Source organism: Rattus norvegicus, chromosome 11, assembly GCF_036323735.1.
Source record: "Rattus norvegicus strain BN/NHsdMcwi chromosome 11, GRCr8, whole genome shotgun sequence".
In the NCBI taxonomy this organism is placed as follows: Eukaryota; Metazoa; Chordata; class Mammalia; order Rodentia; family Muridae; genus Rattus; species Rattus norvegicus.
The window spans coordinates 51,921,053-51,942,095 of record NC_086029.1 but is presented as its reverse complement, the minus strand read 5'-3'; the positions used below and the strand labels follow the sequence as shown (position 1 = coordinate 51,942,095).

General features: G+C 34.0%; 1 long non-coding RNA gene across 1 annotated transcript in view; it reads left to right on the top strand.

Annotated features, from left to right (window-relative positions):
- LOC102555459 (uncharacterized) overlaps window positions 1-17,225 on the top strand; it is an 86,602-nt gene extending 69,377 nt beyond the window's left edge. Inside the window, exons 6-7 of the long non-coding RNA XR_010056088.1 lie at window positions 3,360-3,463; window positions 11,805-17,225. This is a non-coding gene — a long non-coding RNA (uncharacterized LOC102555459). The remainder of the gene's footprint in view (window positions 1-3,359; window positions 3,464-11,804) is intronic.
- The last annotated feature ends 3,818 nt before the right edge of the window (window positions 17,226-21,043 follow it).

Genomic DNA, 21,043 nt, shown 5'->3' with positions numbered 1-21,043 from the left:
CTATTGACTGAGAGGAGTGGATGGATTAGGATCATTATGAAAACCAGTAATAGATTTCACTCTTGCTTCTATAGGGACTATATCAAAATTGTGATAGCATGTCAGAAATGCATTAAGCATTAATCAAATAGATTACATCACATTTCATCAAAAATAGTTTATTTACATCATATTAAACACAACTTCTATGTCTTCTTTAATCAAGTAGTAAAAGATTAAGGAACATAATTACACTCACAATCTTTCAAGTAGTACACATTTGTTTTAAACTTCATTCCATTGTAATCTTCATGTTCCTGGGTTTTACCGAGGCTTATTTGAAAATTATAACCTCAGAAAGTGAGAGTTCTCCCTGAAAGTTTTAGATTTATGGCCCCATACAACTAGCTAACATATTGATCACTACTTGAAAGCAAACTGAAACATTTCCCAGAAAATTGCGTATAAATACCACAAGTGACTAGAATATTCATCTGCTACTAATTATAGTGTCTAATCCTATTACAGAGAGATCTTCCACAAGGCCATTGCCTTTAGAAAAGTCATTATCTTTCAAATGCCCTAAAATATAAACTTTATACAGGGAAGACCATAGGCTTTCAAGAGGAAAAGGAGTGTAACATGAGAATTAAATAGGAATCAAAAAATGTACGGAAAAGACCATGGTGAAGTCCCCATTTCTAAAGTTTAGAGACAGCACTGCCTCCCCCCCCCCAGAAATAGATTGAATGAGCATAAATATTACATGCATTTTACATGGAACAAGAGGAAGGAACCGTCATTTCTTCTCATGTTATAACTTAAATACAAAGTGAAAAAAGCTTAAAAGACAGTTGCTTTTATTCAATGTTAAACACTAAGCAAAAGCAATATATACTATATTATTGTTATTGTTTTATAAAATTTAGCAAGTGATGCAATTCTGTAAACATTTTTATAAAAGAACGCCTTACTGAGATTAATTTGACTTGACAGGGGAAAAATGCAAAATAACGGGACAATTATATTGCGTAAGCATCAACACATAGATGTAGAGATATTTTCACCTCTGGAAGCATCGTCAATGTTTTCCTTCTTGAAGAAGATTCATGGTGCGGAAAAACGGAGAAAGGCTCACATAGCTTGAGCCCCTAGGGGAGAAATAATGTGAAATTTAAATACATACTTGCCGTTCTTCACAGAACACTCCTTTTGGCAATGCTTATGAACAAATAAGGGTAACATTAAAAATAAATGAGAAAGACTATACATGGACTGACCCTGGACTCTGACCTCATAGGTAGCAATGAATATCTTAGTAAGAGCACCAGTGGAAGGGGAAGCCCTGGGTCCTGCCAAGACTGAACCCCCAGTGAACGTGATTGTTGGGGGGAGGGCGGCAAAAGGGGGAGGATGGGGAGGGGAGCACCCATAAAGAAGGGGAGGGGGGAGAGGGATGTTTGCCTGGAAACCGGGAAAGGGAATAACACTCAAAATGTATATAAGAAATACTCAAGTTAATAAAAAAAATGAGAAGGCCAGAGACAAACATACAAGGAGACGAAATTTCTAACATACGCACTTATGTTCATGTGGGTTTTTTTCTTCATTTGCTTTCCAAATACTTCTTTGTCACTCATAGCCAAGAGTCCCGAGATTCCTGATTTGGTGAAAATGAACTTTTTGGTAGGTACAGGGACCATCTAACAGGTCCTCATGCTTCACTCTGAGTAGTCACTGAGTGAGCCCTCTTGACAGCTGTACTCGCTTCTTTCAAAACTGGTTTGAAATTTCTGTTTGGATGATTTCCCAAATGTGCATATTTTACCCGCCTTTGCTTCTAAATTATACTTTTGTATATTTTTTTCTGAAACCTAAATTCCTTTATGTTTTTATGATAATCACAGGGTAGGTAAAAGAGGGATGCATATAAATAGATGTTCACAGTGTTTCCTTTAACCGTGTGTCATAAAAGATAATGCCTTCAGCCCTGGATGTGTAAGGCACAGAAAATGAAGACACAAGTCTCAATTATAATTATACGAAATCTTTAAAAATGGAAGATCTGTAAAATGTTAATGCAAAATGTATCATTTTGGAATGTAATGTGAAGAAGAGATGATAAAGTCTATGTGTTGTTCAACTTAAGGGATCAAATGAGAAAATGGTCATCCGAATTGACTGGGAAAATTTATCTGAGTATAAAAATATCAGAATAATATTTAGTATTATGAATAAGCTGTGCTCTGAAATCATAGGATGAATGTAGCTTTGATAAAAACAATTCAAGCCTTCAAGAATAAAATATCTAAGTAATATATAATTACAATAATATTTCTTTGATCTTTAAGGTAAATTGATATTCAGAAAAAGTAAGACAATGATAGCTAGTTCCTATGAACTGACTCTCAAATAGCCATGATATGTCAGAACAGTACATACGAGTTAAGGTTTTTCCTTCACTCTACTTTTAATATTGTGTTACAATTGAGGGGTTGAATTGCTGGATAAATTGAGCTTACATCAAAAACTGTCTTTATGTGAGCCTATAGCATAGAAATTGACTTAATCAAGTATTTTATTACATACTGTGTAATAAAGACTATATATTAAATTTAAAGCAACATAAAGTGCATCAAAGATCCACCCACCTTTGTCTCCTTGTGTTCTGTCTATACTTGTTACCATGTTTAGCCTTTTATGCAGATGCTAGGGTTATAAGCATTTTTCCTCATCTAATGAATATTAGACTAATACATGTTTGCTTTTTCTTCTCTGAATAAAACACCAGGTTAATTATTGAAAAATATTCTTTTCTCACATTTGGTATTCATATTATTTGAACTTGTTTTAGGAACATTTACCATGTCAGCCATTTCGCTGCCTATTTTATTTTCAATTGCCTAATAAAATTCTATGGATATACGTGGTTAATATTACCTATGTAGTCAGCATGATGAAGTGGTCAATTAAAATTTACTCTCTGAAGTCTCCCCTAATGTCTTGTAATTACATTCATGATTTTCTGAAAAGGCTCAGTGCACTGGAGGAGATGAGATCTACATGCATCTATTGAGTCCCAGAGTGCTGAGGAACAGAAAGTTTTAAATAACTTATATGTTATTGTTTGTTTATCCTGCTCATTTTACCTTAATCTAGCATCCAATTAAGCATATCCGTCTCAAATTATGAATATATTCTCAAATTATGAATATATTCAGAATTGAGGTCAGTGCATTTCGTTAGGGAAAATAAATGGTTCTTCAGTGGGTTATTACTGTCAGCCATACCTCTAGTAAGTTTAATATGGAAATCTGCCAAATATTCAGTTCATAGTCATTATAATGAAGTAGATTTTTTTCTATTACATGCAAATTTAGGTTTTTTTAAAGTATGTTCCAGCTATTGTCAAGAAAACAGCTACAAACATGTCAAAAATGTCCACCTTTTTATTGTTTCTGCTTCAGTCTGGGAACATTCAACTGTAAGTGACGTACTTTATTTTAATTTCCTTATTAAATTCTACTATAGAGTACTTTAAAATTGTTCCTACTCAAAGTTACCAGTAATTTTAATCCATGGAGGTTGTTTTTAGGTAGCTAAGGTGAATTTTCCAACTTGGATATAAAATAGTTAGAAAGCAATAGAAGATATATATGTTTAATTACCCATAGGATCCTGTGAATGAGGGTTGAAATTATGACAATGAGTGAAAATTCTTGCAATTCTCAAAACTACACCTTAAATCATAGTTACAAGAATCCATACCACCAAAACCATAGGCTACTGACTGTCTTATCTGTCAATGAATTGTTACAGTGAAATTACATTGATGCCCATTTATATTCTTATGTAAAACAATGCAAACTGAGCCTTAGTATTATTTTTTCAAATTAATATTTGATTGATTCAAATTAATATTAGTTTGTTTTCTTTGCATAATAAAATTAATTGAAAATAATTAGAAACTTAGAAAATTTGAAGTTAACATGTAATATTTCCAACATTTCGATCTTGCCATAAATCTTATCAATTAAAAATATTTTAAAAATAATTGTTTTAATTAAAATACAGTTTATTAATTTATATAATATATTCTGATTATAGTTTCCTCTCCTTATACTCCCATTTTCTGCCCACTCTCCCTCCCATCTGGGTCCATTCCCTTTATGTTTCTCATTAGAAAAGAACAGGGTTTTAGAAAATAATAACAAAACATAACAAAACACGATATAATATAACAAAATGAAAACTACTATGTTGAAATTGGCAAGGAAAAAAGAGGAACGAGTCCAAGACAAGGTATGAGAAATAGAAACTCACTTGTCTACACACTCAGGTATGCCAGAAAATACTAAACTGAGAACGACAATAGATTGGAAGAAAATTGGGTGCAGACCCATGAAGTTCCTGGGGATGCTGCTTCAGACACTTGTGAGTTCATAAGAGCCTTGCTCAATTGATTTAGAGCAGTGGTTCTCTATGACACAGCTCTAATGCTGTGACCCTTTAATAGAGTTCCTCATGTTGTGGTGACCACCAACCATCATATTTTCGGTGCTACTTTATAGCTGTAATTGTGCTCCTATTTTGAACTCCTTCATGTTAAGTAACCACTGTCAAAGGGTTATTAAAACCCCAAGTGGTTAAAATCCTTCACATGTTTATGCTGATCACTTATAATGCTAATAGTCTTTTAAGATTCAATGTGCGCACCTCAACATTTGACTAATTCCTCAAAAGTGTGAAAGTGAAGTGGGTAATATTAAAGGATCTGATTTCCACTTAAAAAATATTATGGTATAAACTTAGTGCTTAAATTTGAATTCATATAAAAGTTTTCTTATTTAATCCTGTTTTCCTACATTTTATGCATTTGCTTTAAACATTGCACTGGCAATCCCCTATTCAACATTAGAAGAATTAATTAAGTCTACATATTGAGGAAAGAGCTTGGACGCCTGCCGACCTAATTTGCCATTTATGACTGAACTCCATTTTTTATTTTTTTGAGATGTGCAATATATAAGTCACATTGGAGAGTGTTCAGGAATTAATTGATTTACTGGTTTCCTAGATGGCTGCTTTACATTCCATGAATTAGAAATTGTCTTCTTAAAAATAAGTCTACAAATAACTGTCATTACTAGACATTTTCAGATCATTGAGGTATGCTGAAAAATGTCACATGTAAATGATTCCAGGAAATTTATTACCTAAAATAAAATTATTGTTTATTATAAACATATTCTTTTCATAGAAAAATTAATCAGCCATATATAGCACTTGAAATAACTTGCATGTTGATTTGTTGTTTGATATTATGATAAATAGACTTAATTTGGTTGTTGACAGGATACTATAGTTAGCTGAAAAACACTGTCTAAACAAATGACTTTAGAAACCCTGTGAAACAATTGACCACTTTTTTTTCTTTGTTGGTTGAATGCCCTAAAATTTTGGGCATTTGAACAAATCAGGCATTTCAGGTGGCAATGACAATGTTGCCACCTCTTCACTACCTTATAATCACACCTAATTAGTTGCAGCAGGTGCTCAGAGTTGGCACAGTTGGAAAGCTCTATTCCCTTTGCCAACAACTGGCTACTTGTTTAGCAGATGAAAAGGACCCCTTATGAGAGAAATCAACAGAGAATAGCTGAGCTTTGGCTGTCATTCCTCCAATTCTATTATTCTTTCTTCTCTCATCCACTATAGAATGTATCTTTATGTAAAGGGTAAATGCTGTGCTACCTACCATTTGCAATGAAATGAATTATATTCAAGTGTAGGCAGTGGATTTGCAGATTAAAAAATCAGTGGAATAATTTCCTAGTGAAAGTCCTTTATTTTTACTTTTTTAATGTTCCGCTAGATATCAGATTCACCTGTCAATTCCACAATGGATGTATACAGTCAAAATTCATGCTATGTACAATAATGTGCATAACCTTTTCCAACTAGCTTATAATAAAGAATACAAATATTTTACAAGCATTTTAAGAGAATTAAGTGTTCTACATAGCCCTGTTTTGGATACAAAATTATAATATGCATTCTTTAATATGTCTTCCATGAGCATGTATGCAAGCAGGAAGAATTGGATTAATATTACTTGAAATAAAATTTCATTTAAATATTAGTAATTTATATAAAGTTTATTATTATATCTTAATGAAAATGTGTGTTTACATTTTCCCATTGAATTTAAAAAAATGGTAATTATTTTAAGGTCATATTTGTTATGTAGATAGACCCTTAAATATTTTGTTTCAATTTTAATGAAGAGAATGATAAAAAATCTCTACTTTAACTCTTTTCTTTTATATAGTCTGAAATTATTATGTTATAAAAGAAAGATTAAAACATGTTTTTCAGAAATTGTTTTTAGTTCCTAACAAATTTCGACAAAACAGAGATTTGTAGTTAACACATTTTGTAAACAGGCTAAGAGAAAAATATTATACTTTTACCAGTAAAAATTGATTGTAAAATGAGGATCAATGTCAGTATTTTTTTATTAACTTGAGTATTTCTTATATACATTTCGAGTGTTATTCCCTTTCCCGGTATCCGGGCAAACATTCCCCTTCCTTATGGGTGTTCCCCTCCCAACCCTCCTCCCATTGTCGCCCTCCCCCCCACAGTCTAGTTCACTGGGGGTTCAGTCCTAGCAGGACCCAGGGTTTCCCCTTCCACTGGTGCTCTTACTAGGATATTCATTGCTACCTATGGGGTCAGAGTCCAGGGTCAGTCCATGTATAGTCTTTAGGTAGTGGCTTAGTCCCTGGAAGCTCTGGTTGCTTGGCATTGTTGTACATATGAGGTCTCGATCCCCTTCAAGCTCTTCCAGTTCTTTCTCTGATTCCTTCAACGGGGGACCTATTCTCAGTTCAGTGGTTTGCTGCTGGCATTCGCCTCTGTATTTGCTGTATTCTGGCTGTGTCTCTCAGGAGCGATCTACATCCGGCTCCTGTCAGTCTGCACTTCTTTGCTTCATCCATCTTGTCTAATTGGGTGGCTGTATATGTATGGGCCACATGTGGGGCAGGCTCTGAATGGGTGTTCCTTCAGTCTCTGTTTTAATCTTTGCCTCTCCCTTCCCAGCCAAGGGTATTCTTTTTCCTCATTTAAAGAAGGAGTGGAGCATTCACATTTTGATCATCCGTCTTGAGTTTCGTTTGTTCTAGGCATCTAGGGTAATTCAAGCATTTGGGCTAATAGCCACTTCTCAATGAGTGCATACCATGTATGTCTTTCTGTGATTGGGTTAGCTCACTCAGGATGATATTTTCCAGTTCCAACCATTTGCCTACGAATTTCATAAACTCGTTGTTTTTGATAGCTGAGTAATATTCCATTGTGTAGATGTACCACATTTTCTGTATCCATTCCTCTGTTGAAGGGCATCTGGGTACTTTCCAGTTTCTGGCTATTATAAATAAGGCTGCTCTGAACATAGTGGAGCACGTGTCTTTTTTTATATGTTGGGGCATCTTTTGGGTATATGCCCAAGAGAGGTATAGCTGGATCCTCAGGCAGTTCAATGTCCAATATTCTGAGGAACCTCCAGACTGATTTCCAGAATGGTTTTACCAGTCTGCAATCCCACCAACAATGGAGGAGTGTTCCTCTTTCTCCACATCCTCGCCAGCATCTGCTGTCTCCCGAGTTTTTGATCTTAGCCATTCTCACTGGTGTGAGGTGAAATCTCAGGGTTGTTTTGATTTGCATTTCCCTTATGACTAAAGATGTTGAACATTTCTTTAGGTGTTTCTCAGCCATTCGGCATTCCTCAGCTATGAATTCTTTGTTTAGCTCTGAACCCCATTTTTTAATAGGGTTATTTGTTTCCCTGCGGTCTAACTTCTTGAGTTCTTTGTATATTTTGGATATAAGGCCTCTATCTGTTGTAGGATTGGTAAAGATCTTTTCCCAATCTGTTGGTTGCCGTTTTGTCCTAACCACAGTGTCCTTTGCCTTACAGAAGCTTTGCAGTTTTATGAGATCCCATTTGTCGATTCTTGATCTTAGAGCATAAGCCACTGGTGTTTTGTTCAGGAAATTTTTTCCAGTGCCCATGTGTTCCAGATGCTTCCCTAGTTTTTCTTCTATTAGTTTGAGTGTGTCTGGTTTGATGTGGAGGTCCTTGATCCACTTGGACTTAAGCTTTGTACAGGGTGATAAGCATGGATCGATCTGCATTCTTCTACATGTTGACCTCCAGTTGAACCAGCACCATTTGCTGAAAATGCTATCTTTTTTCCATTGGATGGTTTTGGCTCCTTTGTCAAAAATCAAGTGACTATAGGTGTGTGGGTTCCAATGTCAGTATTTTGTAATATATTTAGTAATCTCTCTTTTCTATACTTTTTAATATTGATCATTGTATGTTTTTGCAAATAATTTGTTTTAAAACTAAGAGCAGGAAATTTGATCTAAATATAATAATTAATATTTCATTAGTTTATATTAAATTTTTTATCTTTGCATATTTTTATTCAAATAGGTGAAGTTGTACTTTAGTTTCCTTTTTATACTCCTGGACACCACCATCCACATATACTCACTCTTTACTAATAAAAAGGATGCTGTATGCATGTTTAATTTACAAGCATTCTCCTGTACTCTTTAAAGTCATCTTTAGATTACCTATAATCCTTAATAAAATATAAATGGAATATGCTTTGTGAAATTTCTATCCTTTTAGAAAATAGTGACACATGATTAAGGCATATATTTAGTGCAGACAACCATTAAAGGGTTAACTACATTGTGAACAAAACAAAAGCAAATACTTGAAGAGTAGCTAAGCCTGAGTATTTGTGAAATGCTGGGAGGACATAATATGATCATCCCTAATCTATTTGTGTGGTTCATCACAGAATTTAAACTGGATAATTTATAATTTTCATTTTAGAACTTGGTAGGAAAAAAATCAGAATGTAGAAGGTGGCATTCTAAACTGTCCCCTTTTCTACTAGGATGTCTTTTTTTTTTAACCTTTTAGGTTATACAATAGGTTTCATTCGTACTACTAATTAGTGCACAGAAAGGTTTTTTGTAGGTGCATAGAACACTTGCCAGTGGCTACAGCACTGCAGAAGAGAATGTCTCTCTTTTCCTCTAAAATTATTAAAACCATGTCTATAACTCTTCTCGGAAGTGTAAGACCTCATGAATCCTTCCCACATTGCAATGTTTAACTCCTCAGTGAGTGGAAGGGCCTCAGGAATCTATCTCTCATTTATAATTTAGTATTATAGGCCCAATCTTGAGCAGTTTAGCAGAGATATAATGATAGCAGCTGTTGGTGATAAGGTGGACTAAGGGGAACAATCATCCATAACTGTCTGGTGTGCAAATTGGTGTAGTGACTACTGATATCCTTGTGCCAGTTCCAAATGATGCTTCACTCTACTAAAGAGACAGTAGTCAACCATGGCTATTCATCATAGCCAGAAGTTGAAAACAACCTAGGTATCCATAAACAGAAGAATGAATAAAGAAAATGAGATACATGTACAACAGGCTATACATCATCTATTAAGAAGGAATGAAATCTGCAAGTAAATTGATAGAACTGGAACAGAAAAACATCATCCTGAGTGAGATATCTCAGATGCAGAAAGAAAAATATGATATCCATTCAATTAAATGTTGATATGACATATGAGTGTATAAATGTAATTCTACATATGAATTCACAAAACTGAAGCAGCACTGCATGGATCCTTTGGGTATATATTAGGTATACTACAAACATATACAGTATTGATCTCATGACCAATTGCCTTCTTTAGTTTTAGTATTGATAATTATTAATTATAATATTGAGTAATCTACCCATACATTTTATGTTTTATGGTCAAATGTTTACTTAAATTACATTGTCAAATTTTCCAGTTATTTCTTTAAGTATGTTAATTTTGCAGTTCCTTAATTTCCAATGTTATAGCATCAAGGAAAATGCAATTTTTCAAGTAGTCTTTCTTTTGTGGTTTGCCTTTTGTTTTGTCTTTGATATCTTTTGAATAAGTCAAGTCTCTTTTGCAGTTAGCCTTTTGCATCTTCAGAAAAAGACATCTAAGTTCATAGTAATGGACGTATAGATATTCATATCAAAGTTTTAGATCTAATCCTCACATTCGTTTGATGTACTATATACTTCAAAGCTTTTTCTCTAGGCCTCTTGACCTTCCTTTAGTAAGCTCATCTCTTTATCTTACTATGGCACATGACAAATGCCTAATTCTTTGATCGTATGTTAAAAGACTGGTTATAATTTTACTTTACATTATTATAGTAACTATTTCTGAATCTATTGCATATATTTAAATAAAATTTGCTTGAGAATGTGGAGTAACATGAATTTTATAAGAAACACAATGTGACAAACAGAAGCATAACCTTAAATCCTAGTAATGAAAGTGTACACTAATGAACTAGTGTTTCTAGTCAGTAATACAGAACACAAATCACCAATATTAAGTAATAAAGAAAGCATGGAGTAATTCAAATTTTTATATATTTGAATTAAATGGCAAGTTTAAATAGATATTTCATTTACAGTACAGTTTTAGATGTCCTGAACCTATGATGAAGCCAACACCTTTCTAGGATTTCATGGTTTTTGTTTAATACTGATATTCTGATTATTGAATACTGACTGAGTTCTGAATGAAATGTTTCTATCAGTAACTCTGAGTCATCCATGAATGGATGCATATAATTAAAATAAAATCTAATAGAAAGAGTAGAGAGAAAATCTTACTGATATTTCAGTCTCTAATTTAACTGTACTTCATTTCCTGATTTCCATTGTGCTCTTTTAAATTATCATACTATCTATAACATTGATTTAATAATTTACAAATTGGCCATATACTAATCTTAGAAATATTTTCCGAGATACTACTGCATTTATGTATGTTAATAAGAACAACATTTTAATAGAAAAATCAAGTGGAATGGAGGTAGTAAATGTCCAATTGCAGGTCAATGGCTTATGAAATTGTTTTTTTTAAAATAAATCTTATAATCAAAACAAATGCAGTAATAAAAATTTTGTGAACTAAAAGTGTGCACATCAATTTGCCTCAATTCAAAGATCAAAATAATTAAATAAAATGCTTATATTTATGAAAAATCCCAGTATTTCAAGAAGCAAAGTTTTATATTTTAACCATAAATGAAAACAATGTAAAACTAAGGAAGAATCTATGTATTCAAACCAAAACATTAAGCTATAGTTGTGTATGACAAAGAATAGTGAGAAAAACTATTACAATTGTTAAAGGAAAGGATGCTAAATTAAGTGAAAATCATGATAGTATCTCTATAATTGTACTGTATGCTTTAAAAATGAGCACACTAAAGAAATATGACGAATATAAAGCAATGACACTTGTTAGAAATTTCATTTGTTCAAAAAATCATTAACATACAGCCCAGTTTAAGTGACTCTGATTAAATTTTTGAAAAATAATGGTTAAATTAAATAAGTTTTCTACAGGTTAGTTTTTTCATATAGTAGATAAAGGAGCAGGTGACAAAATTTGAATGTTATTTATTTACATTTTAAATGGGAGCTGTAAGAGAAGATCATGGCAATAGTTGTACCATTTTGCTCTGAGAACAGAGGCTTTCTCTGTGTGAGGCAGGTTGCTGACAGTGTTTACTGGGTATCTAGAATAATGTGAATTCAGCTTCAAATTGAATATTAACCCACTTATACTGAAGCATTGTGAATGTTTTTATTTTCTCAGATGAAGGAAAGAGATGAGAACTAATCTCAAAATTTTCTGGCCCTTTCTTAACTATAGCTACCTGGTTCAACTTAGCTATTCCAGCTATTCTGTTGCAGCCCAGTGCTAGTAGCAGCAGTAGTGAATAACCAAGGGAGGTGGCCAGAAGCAGGAGCTGGAGCCACCAAGGGAGTAGCAGGATGTGGCTATGATGTTCATTGAAAGGCACCTGGGAGCAGTGTTAACAAGAAGCTGTGGTGAGAGCAATAGCAAGCTTGCTTGGCGTTGGGTGGAGCTGAGGTCCCACAATGCCTGCTTCAGGAGAGAAAACACTTTCCCATAGTGTGAAAGCTAAATAAATCAGCCATGCTGAAATGATTCTTGGTGTAATAACTTGTGCACTCTATTCAATATGGATAAGGGCATTATAAATGTTTTGGGTATAAGATAGGGTACAGGGATAAATGCTTCCCATTGGCTCAGTCTGAGATGTTAGGGATGCTTTATTGGCATGGGGTGTTGTCCTTACATGACGGCCATGGCCCTTTCCACAGGGTGTCATGATTATCTGTTCAAGGACAGGCCTGCTGTTCTCAAGTATAAGACTTATATAATTATAATATTATGTTACATAAGACTTATATAATTATAAAACAATTACAAGTTTTTAAACTAGTTTCAATCTTACTAGTTCTTCTTTCTGATGGCAAGATCCACTTGGCCCACATATAGCCTCAAAATATTTTACTGATCCACATGCAGTAGTGTCATGTCCGCCCTTACAACAATATATACTAACCGCACAAGGCCGAGGTCTATCTTACAATCTTTTCTCAAGTGACCTCATCTTCCTCACTTAAAACAAAGATTTTGATATCTAGAATTATTGGCTATTGCTTGTCCAGTTACTTAATGATTAGGGTCAATATCAACAGGAGTTTTAATCCATGCATCCATAGGTGCTGATTGAGTTTTTAAAAGTCTAAGAGAGTTTTAACACTTTCCATTTGTATTTTTGAAGGAATAGTGTCAATTTATATCTATGCACATCTGAATCTGACATTGCTCTGTTTATAGTAGATGTTAATCTATGTGAGAAACCTGTAAAAGTTTCTCTGAGGCTTTGTAAAATCTTTGTGAATGACAGAGATATTTTCCTTGTCCCTCCACCTTATCTTAGGTTATTAAAGCTACTAAAAAAACATTGTGTAATAATAGACATTGACACAACCATGAATGAAAATGTAAAATGCAAAAATCTAAGCCAACACATCCAATAAATCCAGGAAAAAAATGAGAAAATAAAAGCTAAGGATAAAGTGTATAGAATAGAGTGAAAATTCCAAATTTAAAGGAGCAGTAAATATCTTCAAAAATTATAGAAGAAAACTTCCATAACCCAAAAAAAGAGATGCCCATAAACATGCAAGAAGCATATAGAACTCCATAAAGATTGGATGAGAATAGAAATTTCTCCTGTCACATAATAGTTAAAACAACAAATGCACAAAACAAAGAAAGACTATTAAGAGCAGTAAGGGAAAAAGGTCAAGTAATATGTAAAGGCAGAAGTATCAAATTATACCAGACTTCTCAACAGAGACTATGAAAGCTGAAAGAAACTGGTCAGATGTGATGCAGACCCTAAGAGAACACAAATGCCACCCCATGGTTCTACATCCAACAAAACGCTTAATGAACATAGATGGATAAATGAAGATATTCCATGACAAAACCAAATTTACACAATATATTTCCACAAATCCAGCCCTACAAAGGATAATAGATGGAAAACTCCAACACAAGGAGGGAAATGACACCGGAAAAAAGCAAGAAAATAATCTATTTTCAACTTGCCCAACAGAACATGGGCACACGAACATAATTCCACCTCTAACAAAAATAACAGGAAACAACAATCACTGTTCCTTAATTTCTCTTAATATCAGTGGTCTTAATTCCCTAATAAAAAGACATAAACTAACAGACTGGATCCATAACGTGAACCCATCATTCCGATACATATGGGAAACACATCTCAGTGACAAAGATAGCAACTACCTCAGAGTAAAAAGCTGGAAAACAATTTTCCAAGCAAATGGTCCCAAGGTACATGCTGGAGGAACCATTCTAATAATGAATAAAATTGACTTTCAACCAAAAAAAAAAAGATAAGGAAGAACACTTCATATTCATCAAAGGAAAAATCCAACAAGGTGATTGCTCAATCCTGAATATCTATGCTCCAAATGCAAGTGTATCTATATTCATAGAAGACACATTACTAGAGCTCAATGCACACATTGTACCTCACACAATAATAGTGGAAGACTTCGACACCACACTCTCATCAATAGACAGATCATGGAAACAGAAACTAAACAGAGACACAGTGAAACAACATAAGCTGTGAACCAAATGGATTTAACAGATATCTATAGAACATTTCATCTTAAAACAAAAGGATACACCTTTTTCTCAGCATCTCACTCTACCTTCTCCAAAATTGACCACATAATTGGTCACAAAATAGGCCTCGACAGATACAAGAAGATTGACATAATCACATGCATCCTATCAGATCACCAGGGACTAAAGCTTGTCTTCAATAACAACAAAAATGATTAAAAGCTCACAAACACATGGAAGTTGAACAAGGCTTTATTACTTGATGATAACTTAGTCAAGGAAGGAATAAAGAAATTAAAGAGTCTTTAGAATTTAAAGAAAATAAAGCACAACATACCCAAACTCATGGGAAACAATGAAAGAAGTGCTATAGGAGAACTCATAGCTCTCAGTGCCTCCCAAAAGAGACTGGAGAGAACATATTTTAGCAGCTTGACACCTAAAACCACTAGAACAAAAGGAAGAAAATATACACAAGAGGCACTCAAATCAGGAAATAATCAAACTCATGCACAATTCAACCAAGTAGAAACAAAAAGAACTATATAAAGAATCAAAAACAACCAGAAGCTGGTTCTTTGAGAAAATCAACAAAATCGATAAAGCCTATGCCAGACTATCCAGAGGCCACAGAAAAGACTATCAACATTAACAAAATCATAAATGAAAAGCGAGCAAAACAACAAAAACTGAGGAAATTAAAAAAAAAGCAGATGCTACTACCAAAGACTAGACTCAAAAATACTGAAAAAATCTGGATGAAATTGAAAAGTTTCAAAGAGATACCAGGTACCAAAGTTAAATCGCAATCAGATAAACCATCTAAAGAGTCCCGATAACTTCTAAAGGAATAGAAGCAATCAATAAAAGTTTCCAAACCAAAAAGAGTCCAGGGCTAGATGGGTTTAGTGCAGAATTCTATCAGACCTTCATAGACGACCTCATACCAATATTATCCAAACTATTCCACAAAATTGAAACAGATGGAGCACTACCCAATTCCTTCTATGAAGCCACAGTTAAGATTATTCTTAAACCACACAAAGACCCAACAAGGAAAGAGAACTTCAAACCAATTTTCTTTATGAATATTGATGCAAAAATACTCAATATAATTCTTGCAAACCGAATCCAAGAATACACCAAAATGATCATCCATAATGATCAAGTAGGCTTCAATCAAGGGATGCAGGGATTGTTCAATATATAGAAATCCTTCAACGTAATCCACTGTAAAAACAAAGTCAAGGAAAAAAATACATGATCATCTCATTAGATTCAGAGAAAGCTTTTGACTAAATTCAACACCCCTTCATGTTAAAAGTCTAGGAAAGATCAGAAATTCAGGGACATACCTAAACATAGTAAAATAATATACATCAAACCAGTAGCCAACATCAAACTAAATGAAGAGAAACTTGAAGCAATCCCACTAAAATCAGAGACTAGACAAGACTGCCCACTCTTTTTCTACCTATTCAATATAGTGCTTGAAGTCCTAGCCAGAGCAATCAGAAAAAGAAAAAAGAAGAAAAAAGGTTAAAGGTATACAAATTGAACAGGAAAAATCAAAATATCACTATCACTATTTGCAGATGACATGATAGTATACTTAAATGACCTCTAAAAGTTGCACCAGAGAACTCTGAAACCAGAAAAACAATTTAAGCAAACTGGCTGGATACAAAATTAACTCAAGCAAATCGGTAGCCCTCCTCTACTCAAAGGATAAACAGGCTGAGAAAGAAATTAGGGAAATTACACACTTCACAGCAGTCACAAATAATATAAAATACCTCAGTGTGACTCTAACCAAGCAATTGAAAGATCTGTATGATAAGAATTTCAAGTCTCTGAAGGAAGAAATTGAAGATCTCAGAAGATGGAAAGATCTCCCATGCTAATAAACTGGCAGGATTAACATTGTAAAAATGGTGATCTTGCTAAAAGCAATCTACAGATTCCAAGTAAACCCCATCAAAATTCCAACTCAATTCTTCATGGAGTAGAAAAGGTAACTTAGGCAATTTGCTAATTCATTTGGAAAAACAGAAAAACCAGGAGAGCACAAACTATCCTCAACAACAACAACAACAACAACAGCAACAACAACAATAATAATAATAATAATAATAATAATAATAATAAATACTTCTGGGGAAACCACCATCCCTGACCTCAAGCTTTATTACAGAGCAATAGCGATAACAGAAAAAACTTGTATTGCTAGAGAGACAGGCAGGTAAATCAATGAAATAGAATTAAAGACCCAGAAATGTACCCACACACACATAGTCATTTGATCTTTGACAAAGGAGCTAAATCCATTCAGTGGAAAAAAGAGCATTTTCAACAAATGGTGCTGATTCAATTGGTGGAGAGATGTGTAAGAATGCAAATGGATCCATTCTTATTGCTCTGTACAAAGCTTAAGTCCAAGTGGATCAAGGACCTCCACATAAAATCAGACACACTCAAACTAATAGACGAGAAATTGGGAAAGAACCTCGAACACATGGGCACTGGGAAAAATTTCCTGAACAGAACACCAATGGCATATGCTGTAAGATCAAGAAAAAAAATATAGAAATAAAAAAAAATTGAAAAAAAAAAGAATTGCAAAGCTTCTCTAAGGCAAATGATAATGTCATTAGGACATAATGGATAAATCTTGGGAAAAGATCTTTACCAATCCTACATATGATAGAGGGCTAATATTCAATATATACAAAGAACTCAAGAAGTTAAACTCCAGAGAACCAAATGGCCCTATTAAAAATGGGGTACAGAGCTAAACAAAGAATTTTCAACTGGGTTATATGGAATGGCTGAGAAGCACCTAAAGAAATGTTCAACATCCTTAGTCATCAGGAAAATGTAAATCACAATAGCCCTGAGATTCCACCTCTTATCAGTCAGAAAGGCTAAGATAAAAAAAAAAGTGAGGTGACAATAGATGCTGGTGAGAATGTGGAGAAAGGAATACTCCTCCATTCCTGGTGGGATTGCAAGTTGGTACCCCTCAGTGTAGGTGAATATCAGGGTGGGGAGGGAAGGAGAGACTGGTGGTTTGGGAGCGGGAACACCTTCATAGGAGAAGGGAGATGGGGGAATGGGATAGGGAGTTTATGGATGGGAAAACGGAAAAGCGGATAACATTTGAAATATAAATTTAAAAACATCCAATAAAAAAGAATTAAAAAAAAACAAAAAGAAAATGCTATCTTTCTTTAAGTGAATGGATTTAGCTCCTCTGTCAATGATAAGTGACCTTAGGTGTGTGGGTTCATTTTGGGGTCTTCAATTCTATCTCACTGATATTCCTGCCTGTCTCTGTACCAATGTCATGCAGTTATCATCACTATTGCTTTGTAATACAGCTTGAGATTAGAGATGTTGATTTCTCCAGAAGTGTTTTTACTGTTGGGAATATTTTTTTTATTTCCTGTGTTTCTGTTATTCAAAATGAAATTGCAAATTGCTTTTTCATCTTATGAAGAATTGAGTGGGAATTTTGATGGGGGTTGCACTGAGTCTGTAGATTGCATTCGACAAGATGGGCATTTTTATTGTTTTAATCCTGCCAATCCATGAGCACAGGACATCTTTCTATCTTCTGAGGTCTTCTTCAATTACTTTCCTCAGAGATTTGAAGTTCTTTTAAAACAGATCTTTCACTTCTCAGTTAGAGTCACACCGAGGTATTTTATATTATTTGTGACTACTGTGAAGGGTGTTGTTTCCCTCCTTTCTTTCTCGGCCTGTTTATCCTTTGTGTGCTACAGGTTTGAGTTAATTTTATATCCAGCCATTTTCCTGAAGTTGTTTATCAGGTATGACATTTCTCTGGTGAAATTTTTGAGGTCATTCAAGTATACTATCATCATCTGTAAATAGTGATATTTTGTCTTGTTCCTTTCCAATTTGTATCACGTTGTTCTTCTTTTGTTTTCTGATTGCTCTGGCTAGGACCTTAAGCACTATATTGAATACGTAGGTAGAGAGTGGGCAGCCTTGTCTAGTCCTTGACTTTAGTGGGATTGTTTCAAATTTCTCTCCATTAAGTTTGATGTTTGCTACTGGTTTGCTGCATATTGCTTTTACTATGCTTAGGTATGGACCTTGAATTCCTAATCTTTCTAAGGCTTTTATCATGAAGGGGTGTTGCATTTTAGCTAATGCATTCTAAACATCTGATGAGTTGACCATGTGGATTTTGTTTTGTTGTGTTGTGTTTTGTTTTGATTTTTGAGTTTGTTGATATAGAGGATTACATCGATGGATTTGGGCATATTGAACAATCCCTGCATCCTTCAGATAAAGCATATTGATCCTGGTGAATGATCATTTTGTTGTGTTCTTGGATTTGGTTTGCAAGAATTTTATTAATTTTTTTATTGATATTCATAAGGGACATTGGTTTGAAGTTCTTTGTAGGGTTTTTGTGTGGTAATTGTGGCTTCAAAGAACGAATTGGGTAGTTCTCCTCTTTCTATTTTGCGGAATTCTTTGAAGAGTATTGGTATGAGTTCTACACTGAAGGTCTGATAGAATTCTTCCATAAATCCATCTGGTCCTAGACTTCTTTTGGTTGAGAGACTTTTAAAGACTGTTTCTATTTCTTTAGGGTTTATGTGACTGTTTAGATGGTTTATCTGATCCTGATTAAACTTGGTACCTGGTATCTTTCTAAAAAAATTGCCCATTTCTTCCAGATTTTTCAGTTTTGTTGAATATAGGCTTTTGTAATAGAATCTGATGATTTTTTTCAATTTCATCATTTTCACTTGTTATATCTCAATTTTTTTTTCTGATTTTCTTAATTTGGATACATTCTCTGTACCCTCTGGTTAGTCTGGCTAAGGGTTTACCTATCTGGTTGGTTTTCTCAAAGAGCAGCTCCAGGTTTTGTTGATTCTTTGTATAATTTTTTGTTTGATTGTTTGCTTCTACTTGGTTGGTTTCAGCTCTGAGTTTGATTATTTCCTGCCTTCTATTCATCTTGGGTTTATTTATTTCTTTTTGTTCTAGAGCTTTCAGGTGTGCTGTCAAGCTGTTAATGTATGCTGTCTCCAGTTTTATTTTGGATGCATTCAAAGCTATGAGTTTTCCTCTTAGCAACGCTTTCATTGTGTCCCATAAGTTTGGGTATGCTGCACCTTCATTTTCATTAAATTCTAAAAAGTCTTTAATTTCTTTCTTTATTTCTTTCTTGTCTGAGTTTTCATTGAGTAGAGAGCATTTTTCAGCTTCCAAGTATATGTGGGCTTTCTGTTGTTTTTGTTTTTATTGAAGATCAGCTTTAGTCTGTGGTGATTTGATAAGATGAATGGGATTATTTCAATTTTCTTGTATCTGTTGAGACTTGTTTTGTGGCTGGTTATATGGTTAATTTTGGAGAAGGGAACATGAGGCGATGTAAAGAAGGTATATCTTTTTTAGGATAAAATGTTCTATAGATATCTGTTAAATGCATTTGGTTCATAACTTTGTTAATTTCTCTTGACTCTGTTTAGTTTTTGTTTCCATAATCTGTTCATCAATGAGAGTGGGATGCTGAAGTCTCCCACTATTATAGAGTCTGGTGCAATATATACTTGGAGCTAAATAAAGTTTTATTTATCAATTTGTGCGCCCTTGCATTTGGAGCATACACATTTAGAATTGAAAATTCATCTTGCTAAATTGTTCAGTTGATGAATATGAAGTGTCCTTCCTTTTTTTTTTTTTTTGATGACTTAGTTGAAAGTCGATTTTATTCAGTATTAGAATGGCTATTCCAGCTTTTGTCTTGGGACCATTTGTTTTGAAAATTTTTCCAACCTTTTACTCTCAGGTAGTATCTTTCATTGTCATTGATGTGTGTTTCTTGTATGAAGCAAAGTACTGGGTCCTGTTTTGTTCTAAAATTCTATGACATTTTATTGGGGAATTGAGTCCACTGATGTTGAAAGAAATTAAAGAGTAGTCTTTGTTTCTTATTGTTACTTTTGTTGTTCAGTGGGTTTGTTGAGAGAAGATTACTTTCTTGCTTTTTGTAGGGTGTATTTTCCCTCCTTGTGTTGGAGTATTCCATCTATTATCCTTTGTAGGGCTTAAATTTTTGGAAAGACATTGTGTAGATTTGGTTTTGTCATGGAATATCTTGTTTTCAACATCCATAGTAATTGAGAGTTTTGCTGGATATAGTAGCCTGGGCTGGTATTTGTGTTCTCTTAAGGTCTGTATGACAGCTGTCATAGTCTCTGCTGAGAAATCTGGTGTAATTCTGATAGGTCTGCCTTTATATGTTACTTGACCATTTTCTTTTATTACTTTTAATATTCTTTCTTTGTTTTGTGTGTTTGGTGTTTTAACTATTATGTGACAGGAGTTTATTTTGTTTGTTTGTTTGTTTGTTTGTTTTTTGTTCCAATCCATTTGGAGCGCTGTAGGCCTCTTGTATGCTCATAGGTATTACTTTGTTTTGGGAATCTTTGCTTTCTTTTATATCTGTTATCCTTCCTTTGGTCTTCTGATGTGTCCTTGATTTCCTGGTTGTTTCAGGTTAGGAGCCTTTTGCATTTTGCCTTTTCTTTGACTATTGTGTCATTGTTTTCTTTTTTTTTTTCTTTGACTTTGTTTACATAGTGGATTACGTTGATGGATTTCCGTATAGTGAACCATCCCTGCATCCCTGGGATGAAGGCTACTTGATCATGGTGAATGGTTGTTTTGATGTGTTATTGGGTTGAGTTTTTGAGAATTTTATTGAGTATTTTGACATAGTCATGAGGGTAATTGGTCTGAAGTTTTGTTTCTTTGTTGGGTCTTTGTGTGGTTTAGGTATAAGTATAATTGTGACTTCATAGAATGAATTGAGTAGTGTTCCTTCTGTTGCTATTTTGTAGAATAGTTTGGATAGTATT